The sequence below is a fragment of the Elephas maximus genome, chromosome 6, assembly GCF_024166365.1.
Source record: "Elephas maximus indicus isolate mEleMax1 chromosome 6, mEleMax1 primary haplotype, whole genome shotgun sequence".
Taxonomy (NCBI): Eukaryota; Metazoa; Chordata; class Mammalia; order Proboscidea; family Elephantidae; genus Elephas; species Elephas maximus.
Genome location: NC_064824.1, coordinates 133296158 through 133306564, shown reverse-complemented (window position 1 = coordinate 133306564; position 10407 = coordinate 133296158).

The window sequence follows — 10407 nt, the reverse complement described above, 5'->3', positions numbered from 1 at the left end:
ATTAAAAAACAGGATCCATCAGTATGCTGTCTACAAGAGACACACCTCAGAGAGCTTACACCAGTACTACTCAAATTATTTCAGAACATATGTCTTGGTCATCTAGTGTTGCTATAACAGATATACCACAAAGACATAAATTTATTAAAAATCAAAAGGTGGAAAAAATACATCAAGCAAATAACTAACAAAAAAGAGCAGGAGTGGCAATACTAATCTCAGATAAAATAGACTTTAAAACAAAATCCACCATAAAAGACAAAAAAGGGCACCATATCACGATTAAAGGGACAATCTGTCATGAAGACTTAACCATAATAAACATCTATGCACCCAATGATAGGGCTCCAAAATACATAAAACAAACTCTAACAGCATTGAAAAGAGAAATTGACAGTTCCGCAATAATAGTAGGAGACTTCAACATATCACTCTCTGTAAAGGACAGAACATCTAGGAAGAAACTCAACAAAGGTACAGAACAGCTATAGAGCACAATCAGCCAACTTGACCTTATATACATATATAGAAGACTCCACCCAACAGCTGCAAAGTACACATTCGTTTCCAACACATGTGGAACGTTTGCCAGAACAGAGCACATCTTAGGCCACCTGGCAACCCTCAACAAAATCCAAAACACTGAGATAATACAAAGCATCTTCTCTGACCACAATGTCATCAAAGGAGAAATTAACAACAGGAAAAGAAAGGGAAAAAAAAAAATCAGTTATATGGAAACTGAATAACACTCTACTTAAAAACCACTGGGCAATAGAAGAAATGAGAGATGGAACCAAAAAATTTACAGAATCAAACGAGAATGAAAACACATCATACTAAAACCTTTGGGACACAGGAAAGGCAGTCCTCAGAGGTCAATTTATAGCAATAGATGTACACATCAAAAAGAAGAAAGGGACAAAATCAAAACAATAGCTATATAACTTGAACAAATAGAGAACAACAAAAGAAGCCCACAGCCACGAGAAGAAAGGAAATAGTAAAGATCAGAGCAGAAATAAATGAAACAGAGAATAGAAAAACAATAGAAAGAATCAACAAAACCAAAAGGTGGTTCTTTGAAAGGATTAACAAAATTGACAAACCACTGGCCAAATTGACAAAAGAAAAACAGGACAGGATGCAAATAACCCAAATAAGATATGAAATGGGGGACTTTACAACAGACCCAACTGAAATAAAAAGGATCATAACAGAGTATTATGAAAAACTATACTCCAACAAATTTGAAAACCTAGAGGAAATGGACAAATTTCTAGGAACACACTACCTACCCAAGCTAACACAAAATGATATTGAAAATCTGAGCTGACCCATAACAAGAGAAGAGATTGAAAAGATAATTAAAAAGAACCCAAAAACTCCCAACAAAAAAAAAGCCCTGTCCCAGATGGCTTTACTAGAGAATTCTACCAAACATTCAGAGAAGAGCTTACACCAGTACTACTCAAATTATTTCAGAACATATGTCTTGGTCATCTAGTGTTGCTATAACAGATATACCACAAATGGATGGCTGCAACAAGAGAAACTTATTTTCTCACAGTCTAGCAGGCTAGAAGCCCAAATTCTGGGTGTCAGCTCCAGGGGGAGGTTTTCTCTCTCTGTCAGTTCTGGAGGAAGGCCTTTCTTGTCAGTCTTCCTCTGGACCAGGAGCTTCTCTGCGTAGGAACTCCAGGTCTAAAGGATGTGTTCCACTCCCAGTGCTTCTTGGTGGTATGAGGTCCCCAACTCTTTGCTTGCTTCTCTTTCCTTTTATCTTTTAAGAGATAAAAGGTGGTGCAGGCCGCACCCTAGGGAAACTCCCTTTACTTTGGATCAGGGAGGTGACCTGAGTAAGGGTGATGTTACAGTCCCACCCTAATCGTCTTAATATAAAATTACAATCACAAAATGGAGGACAACCACACAATACTGGGAATCATGGCCTAACCAAGTTGATACACACATTTTTGGGTTTTTTTTTTTTTTTTTATAATTCAATCCACGACAAGATAGAAAAGTAAGTCATACTTCTGAACTCATTCTATGAAGCCAGCATAACCTTGACACCAAAACTAGGCAAAGATACCACAAAAAAAAGAAAACTACAGACCAGTATCTCTCATGAATATAGATGCAAAAATTCTCAACAAAATTCTAGCCAATAGAATTCAGCATCATATCAAAAAAATAATATACCACGACCAAGTAAGATTCATACCACATACGCAAGGATGGTTCAACATTAGAAAATCAATCAACGTAATCCACCACATAAATAAAAAGAAAGATAAGAATCACATAATCATCTCAACTGATTCAGAAAAGACATTCAACAAAGTACAACACCCATTCCTGATAAAAACTCTCAATAAAATAGGTGTAGAAGGGAAATTTCTCAACATAATAAAGGGCATCTATGCAAAACCCAATGGCAAACATCATTCTTAATAGAGAGAGGCTGAAAATATTCCTCTTGAGAACAGGAACAAGACAAGGATGCCCTTTGTCACCACGCCTATTTAACATTGTGTTGGAAGTCCTAGCTAGAACAATAAGGCAGGAAACAGAAATAAAGGGCATCCAAATTGGTAACGAAGAAGTTAAACTCTCCCTATTTCTGGATGATATGATGCTATACATAGAAAACCCAAAAGACTCCACGAGAAAACTATTGGAACTAAGAGAACGATTCAGCAGAGTAGCAGGATACAAGCTAAACATACAAAAACCAGTTGGATTCCTATACACCAATAAAAAGAATGATGAAAAGGAAATCAGTCAAAACAGCCTGGTACTGGTACAAATAATCCAATTAAAAAATGGGCAAAGGAAATTAACAGACACTTCACCAAAGAAGACATTCAAGCAGCCAACAGACACTGGAGTAAATGCTCACGATCACTAGCTGTTGGAGAAAGGCAAATCAAAACCATAATGACATACCATCTCGCCCTGGCATTACTGTCGTGAATCAATAAAACCCGAAATAACAAATGTTGGAGAGGCTGCAAGGAGATTGGAGCTCTTATGCACCGCTGGCTGGAATGCAAAATGATACAACCATTTTGGAAAACGATATGGCGCTTCCTTAGAAAACTAGAAATAGAAATACCATATGATCCAGCAATCCCACTCCTAGGAATATATTCTAGAGAAATAAGAGTTGTCACACGAATACACATATACACACTCATGTTCATTGCAGCATTGTTCACAGTAGCAAAAAATGGAAACAACTTAGATGCCCATCAACAGATGAATGGTTAAACAAACCGGCACATACACAGAATGGAGTATTATGCAATGATAAAGAACAATGATGAATCTGTGAAGCATCTCATAACGTAGATGAATCTGGTGGGCATTATGCTGAGTGCAATAAGTCAATCACAAAAGGACAAATATTGTATGAGACCACTACTATAAATACTCGTGAAAAGGTTTACATACAAAAAGAAACAATCTTTGATGGTTATGAGAGAGGGGAAAGGTGGGGATGGTAAACACTTAATAGACAATAGATAAGTGGAAACTTTGGAGAAGGGTAAGATAGTACACAATACTGGGGAAGCCAGCACGATCTATACAGGGCAAGGTCACTGTAGCTCCACAGACATATCCAAACTCCCTGAGGGACCGAATTGCTGGGCTGAGGGCTGTGGGGACCATGATCTCAGGAATACCTAGCTCTATTGGCATAACATAGTTTATGAAGAATATATTCTACATTCTACTGTGGTGAGTAGCGCCTGGGGTCTTAAAAGCCTGTGAACGGCCACCTAGGGATACTCCACTGGTCTCACCCCTTTGGGAGGAAGGGGAATGAAGAAAACCAACGAAACAAGGGAAAGATTAGTCCAAAGGACTAATGGACCACATCTGCCACGGCCTCCACGAGACTGAATCCAGTACAACGAGATGGTGCCCGGCTACCACCACTGACTGCTCTGACAGGGATTACAATAGAGGGTCCCAGACAGAGCTGGAGAAAAATGTAGAACAAAATTCTAACTCAAAAAGAAAGACCAGAATTGTTGGCCTGACAGAGACTGGAGGAACCCTGGGAATATGGCCACCAGACACACTTTCAGCACAGTAATGAGGTCACTTTTGAGGTTCACCCTTCAGGGGCCGATTGAATAGGCCCATGGAACAAAACAAGACTAAAGGGGCGTACCAGCTCTGGGGCAGGGACTGGAAGGCAGGAGGGAACAGGAAATCTGGTAATAGGGAACCTGGTGTTCAGAAGGGAGAGTGCTGACATGTTGTGGGGTTGTTAACCAGTGTCAGAGAACAATGTGTGCACTGTTTGATGAGAAACTAGTTTGTTCTGTAAACCTTTGTCTAAAAATGAAAAACCAAACCCACTGACGTCTAGTTGATTCTGACTCATAACAACCCTATACAACTGAACAAACAGAACTGCCCCACGGAGTTTCCAAGGAGCACCTGGTGAATTCGAACTGCTGACCTTTTGATTAGCATCTGTAGCTTTTAACCACTACGTCACCAGGGTTTCCAAAACCTTCATCTAAAGTATAATTAAAAAAAAAAAAAGAAAACCAAACAAAAATTCTCACAACTGGACCAATAAATAACATCATGATAAATGGCAAAGAAGTTGAAGGTGTCAAGGATTTCATTCTATTTGGATCAACAGTCAGTGGCCCTGGAAGCAGCAGTCATGAAAACAAAGAACATATTGCATTGGGAAAATCTGTTGCAAAAGACCTCTTGAAAAGCAAAGATGTCCCTTTGATGACTAGGGTTCACCTAACCCAAGCCATGGTCATTCCAATTGTCTCACATGCATGTGAAAGTTGGGCAATAAAAAAGGAAGGTTGAAGAAGAATTGGAGCCTTTGAATTGTGGTGTTGGTGAAGAATATTGAATATACTGTGAACCCCCAGAAGAAGGAACAAATCAGTCTTGGAGGAAGTACAGCCAGAACGTGCCTTAGAAGCAAGGTCGGTGAGACTTCGTCTTGCTTACTTTAGACGCATCATTAGGAAAGACCAATTACTAGAAAACAACATCATGTTTGGTAAAATAGATGGTCAGTGAAAATGAGGGAAACCCTCAATGAGATGAATTGACATGGTGGCTGCAACAATGGGCTCAAACTTACCGACTGTGAGAATGGTGCAGGACTAGGCAATGCTTCTTTCTCTTACACAGGCGGTCCCTGGATTACAAATGAGTTCCACTCTTAACTCTGTCTTTAAGGCGAATTTGTGTGTAAGGTGGAACAGTTAGGTACGGTTCACATCTAATGACAGTCAAATGTTTGTCTTAGTATATAGTGTACCCTTCTGTATAAAAAAACTTTAAAGAAATACTTCCGGATACACTAAAACATCTTTAACATAATAATATAGTAATAATAATGTGTTTTGTTGCATGTCATAAAGCAGCCCCTGTTTGTTATTATGAACCAGTGTGTGTACCTAGAATTTTTAATGTAATAGGCTTTCCGGGAGTTGGTTCCTACGTACGGGTTGTATGTAAGTTGGTCGTTCATAACCCGGGGGCTGCCTGTACATGGGGTGGCCATGAGTTGGAGTTGACTTGATGGCAACTAACAACAATAACAAAGTGTCTCCCCATAGATTGCTTAGTTGTTTCAAGGGAAAAATAGCTATACAGCAAAGAACTTGGACAATACCTTGGCCACGTGCAGGGCAGATAGACGCCTTGTCCACTAATGCCCTGAGAAAGACGTAGCATTCATATAGTAGCCCAGGCTGAAATGCAGAATCTCAATTTAACTATTGGAAACATCAGAGAAACCAAATCTATTTCTAAAAAGCGGGAGGAGGGGGCCCGTAGTCTTCAAAAATATCAGCTTCATAAAAGAAAGGCTGTGGAAATGTTCTAGATTAAAGGAAAGAAAGAGAAATGACAACTAAATACAATACCTGGTACTAGACTAGATCCTGTACTGAAGGGGAAAAATGCTGTAAAGGATGTTAGTGGCTGTGATGGTTAAGATTGTGTGTCAACTTGGCTGGGCCATAATTTTCAAGGCTTATATATGATCACCCCCATGATGGGATCTGCTGTGAGTAGCCAATCAGTTGAAAGGGAGTTTCCTTGGGCGTGTAGCCTGCATCCGAATGTAAGTGGATGTTCTGGCTTTTGCCCTCTCTGGATCCTGTAGCTGCCTCTTGTTCTTCTGATCTTTGGTTCTTGGGACTTGAGCTAGCAGCTTACCTGCCGATCTTGGGATTCGTCGACCATCACAGCCTATGTTCATTGCAGCATTATTCACAATAGCCAAAAGATGCAAACAACCCAAATGCCCACCAACAGACGAATGGTTAAACAAAGTGTGGTATATCCATACAATGGAATATTACTCTGCTATAAAGAGAAATGAAGTCCCGACATAAAGAGAAATGAAGTCCTGATATATGCCATGACATGGATGAAACTTGAAAACATTATGCTGAGTGGAATAAATCAATCACAAAAGAACAAATATTGTATGATCTCATTAATAAGAAATATCTAGAACAGGCAAGGGTATAGAGATCTGAGTTTACTAGTGGGTGGGAGGGGAGAAGTGGAAATCATTGTTTAGGAAGCAGCGGGTTTGTTTACGTTGATGGAAAATACCACAATGGATATTGGTGATGGTTGCACGACATAAGTGATGTAATTGATCTTACTGAATTACACATTAGGAAAATATTGAATTGGCAAATATTGCATTATCTATATTTTTACATAAATTAAAAAAAACCTTACGGAGCACAGTTCTACTGTGACACAAATGGGGTCACCATGAGTCAGAATCAACTACTGGTGGTAGTGGCCTTATCATGTCAACTCTCCACCTCTCTCTCCCTCCTTCCCTCTTTTTTGAAGGAAGGTGGCATATACCATGGCCCCTTCATCCCTAAAAACTTCGCTGTGTATTTTCAAAGAATAAGAACATTATCTTACATAACCAGAAAATAGTTACCAACTTAAGTAAATATTACATTTACTGAAGTAAATGTTACTTTTAACTATCATCTTTCTGTATTTTAATTGTGTCAACGGACCGACTGCCTTAGGCTGGGTTCACTAGAGAAGCAAAACCAGTTGTTGTAGTTGTTGTGAGGTGCTGTCGAGTCAGTTCCGACTCAGAGCAACCGTATGCACACCAGAGCGAAACACTGCCAGGTCCTGCGCCATCCTTACAATTGTTATGCTTGAGCTCATTGTTGCAGCCACTGTGTCAATTCACCTCGTTGATGGTCTTCCTCTTTTCTGCTGACCCTCTACTTTGCCAAGTGGGATGTCCTTCTCCAGGGACTGATCCCTCCTGACAACATGTCCTTCTCCAGGGACTGATCCCTCCTGACAACATGTCCAAAGTATGTAAGACACAGTCTCGCCATCCTTGCTTCTAAGGAGCATTCTGGTTCTACTTCTTCCAAGACAGATTTGTTCGTTCTTTAGGCAGTCCATGGTATATTCAATATTCTTCGCCAACACCACAATTCAAAGGCGTCAACTCTTCTTCGGTCTTCCTTATTCCTTGTCCAGCTTTCAGATGCATATGATGTGATTGAAAATACCATGGCTTGGGTCAGGTGCACCTTAGTTTTCAAGGTGACATCTTGCTTTTCAACACTTTAAAGGGGTCTTTTGCAACAGATTTACCCGATGCAATGCGTCGTTTGATTTCTTGACTGCTGCTTCCATGGCTGTTGATTGTGGATCCAACTAAAATGAAATCCTTGACAACTTCAATCTTTTCTCCATTTATCGTGATGTTGCTCATTGGTCCAGTTGTGAGGATTTTTGTTTTCTTTATGTTGAGGTGTAATCCATACTGAAGGCTGTGGTCTTTGATCTTCATTAGTAAGTGCTTCAAGTGTCTTCACTTTCAGCAAGCAAGGTTCTGTCATCTGCGTAATGCAGGTTGTTAATGAGTCTTCCTCCGATCCTGATGCCCTGTTCTTCTTCGTATAGTCCAGCTTCTCGTATTATTTGCTCAGCATACAGATTGAATAGGCATGGTGAAAGGATACAACCCTGGCACACACCTTTCCTGACTTTAAACCACCCAGTATCCCCTTGTTCTGTCCAAACAACTGCCTCTTGATCTATGTAGATGTTCCTCATGAGCACAATTAAGTGTTCTGGAATTCCCATTCTTTCCAATGTTATCCATAGTTTTTTATGATCTGCACAGTCGAATGCTTTGCATAGTCAATAAAACACAGGTAAACGTCCTTCCGGTATTCTCTGCTTTCAGCCAGGATCCATCTGACATCAGCAATGATATCCCTGGTTCCATGTCCTCTTCTGAATCCTGCCTGAATTTCTGGAAGTTCATTGATGATATACTGCTGCAACCATTTTTGAATGATCTTCAGCAAAATTTTGCTTGTGTGTGATATTAATGATATTGCTCTATAATTTCCGCATTCATTTGGATCAACTTTCTTGGGAATAGGCATAAACATGGATCTCTTCCAGTCACTTGGGCAGGTAGCTGTCTTCCATATTTCTTGGCATAGAGCTGCATCCATTTGTTGAAATATCTCAATTGATATTTCTTCAATTCCTGGAGCCTTGTTTTTCCCCATGCCTTCAGAGCAGCTTGGACTTCTTCCTTCAGTACCATCGGTTCCTGATCATATGCTACCTCTTGAAATGATTGAACATCAACTAATTCTTTTTGGTATAATGACTCTGTGTATTCCTTCCACCTTCTTTTGATGCTTCTGCGTCGTTTAATATTTTCCCCATGGAATCCTTCACTATTGCAACTCGAGGCTTGAATTTTTTCTTCAGTTCTTTCAGCTTGAGAAATGCTGAGTGTGTTCTTCCCTTTTGGTTTTCTATCTCCAACTCTTTGCATATGTCGTTATAATACTTAACTTTGCCTTCTCTAGCTGCCTTTTGAAATCTTCTGTTCAGTTCTTTTACTTCATCATTTCTTCCTTTTGCTTTAGCTGCTCGACATTCATGGGAGCAAGTTTCAGAGTCTCCTCTGATATCCACCTTGGTCTTTTCTTTCTTTCCTGTCTTTTCAACGACCTCTTGCTTTCTTCATGTATGATGGCCTTGATGTCATTCCACAGCTCGTCTGGTCTTCAGTCACTAGTGTTCAATGTGGCAAATCTATTCTTCAGATGGTCTCTAAATTCAGGTCTCTAAACTCAAGGTCATATTTTGTCTCTTGTGGACTTGCTGTGATTTTCTTCAGTTTCAGCTTGAACTTCCATATGAGCAATTGATGGTCTGTTCCACAGTCAAGGCCCCTGGCCTTGTTCTGACTGATGATATTGAGCTTTTCCACCATTTCTTTCCATAGGTGTAGTCAATTTGATTCCTGTTTGTTCTATCTGGCGAGGTCCATGTGTATAGTCGCCGTTTATGTTGGTGAAAGAAGGTATTTGCAATGAAGTTGTTTGTCTTGCAAAATTCTATCATTTGATCTCTGGCATTGGTTCTACAACCAAGGCCATATTTTCCAACTACCGATCATCCTTTTTTGTTTTCAACTTTTGCATTCTAATCACCAGCAATTATCAATGCATCCTGATTGTGTGTTCGATCAACTTCAGACTGCAGAAGGTGACAAAAATCTTCAATTTTCTTCATCTTTGGCCTTAGTGGTTGGTGAGTAAATTTGAACAGTAGTCGTATTAACTGGTCTTCCTTGTAGGCATATGAGTATTATCCTATCACTGACAGCATTGTACTTCAGGATAGATCTCAAAACGTTCTTTTTGACGATGAATGCAACACCATTCCTCTTCAAGTTGTCATTCCCAGCATAGTAGACTGTATAATTGTCCTATTCAAAATGGCCAATACCAGTCCATTTCCACTCACCAATACCTAGGATATCAATGTTTATGGCTTCCATTTCATTTTTGACAATTTCCAATGAAATGGAACATACCTGGCCATCTAAGATGCATCAATTGGTCTCAACCCACCTGGAGCAAAGGAGAATGAAGAACACCAAAGACATAAGGTAATTATGAGCCCAAGAGACAAAAAGGGGCACATAAACCAGAGACTACATCATCCTGAGACCAGAACTAGATGGTACGTGGCTACAACCAATGACTGCCCAGAAAGGGAACACAACAGAGAACCCCTGAGGGAGCAGGAGAGCAGTGGGATGCAGACCTCAAATTCTTGTAAAAAGACCAGACTTAGTGGTCCAACTGAGACCAGAAAGACCCTAGAGGTCATGGTCCCCAGACTTTCTCTTAGCCCAAGACAGGAACCATTCAGACAGGGATTGGACTGGACTATGGGATAGAAAATGATACTGGTGAAGAGTGAGCTCCTTGGATCAAGTAGACACATGAGATTATGTGGGCAGCTCCTGTCTGGAGAAGAGATGAGAGGGAAGAGGGGGACAGAAGCTGGCTGAATGGA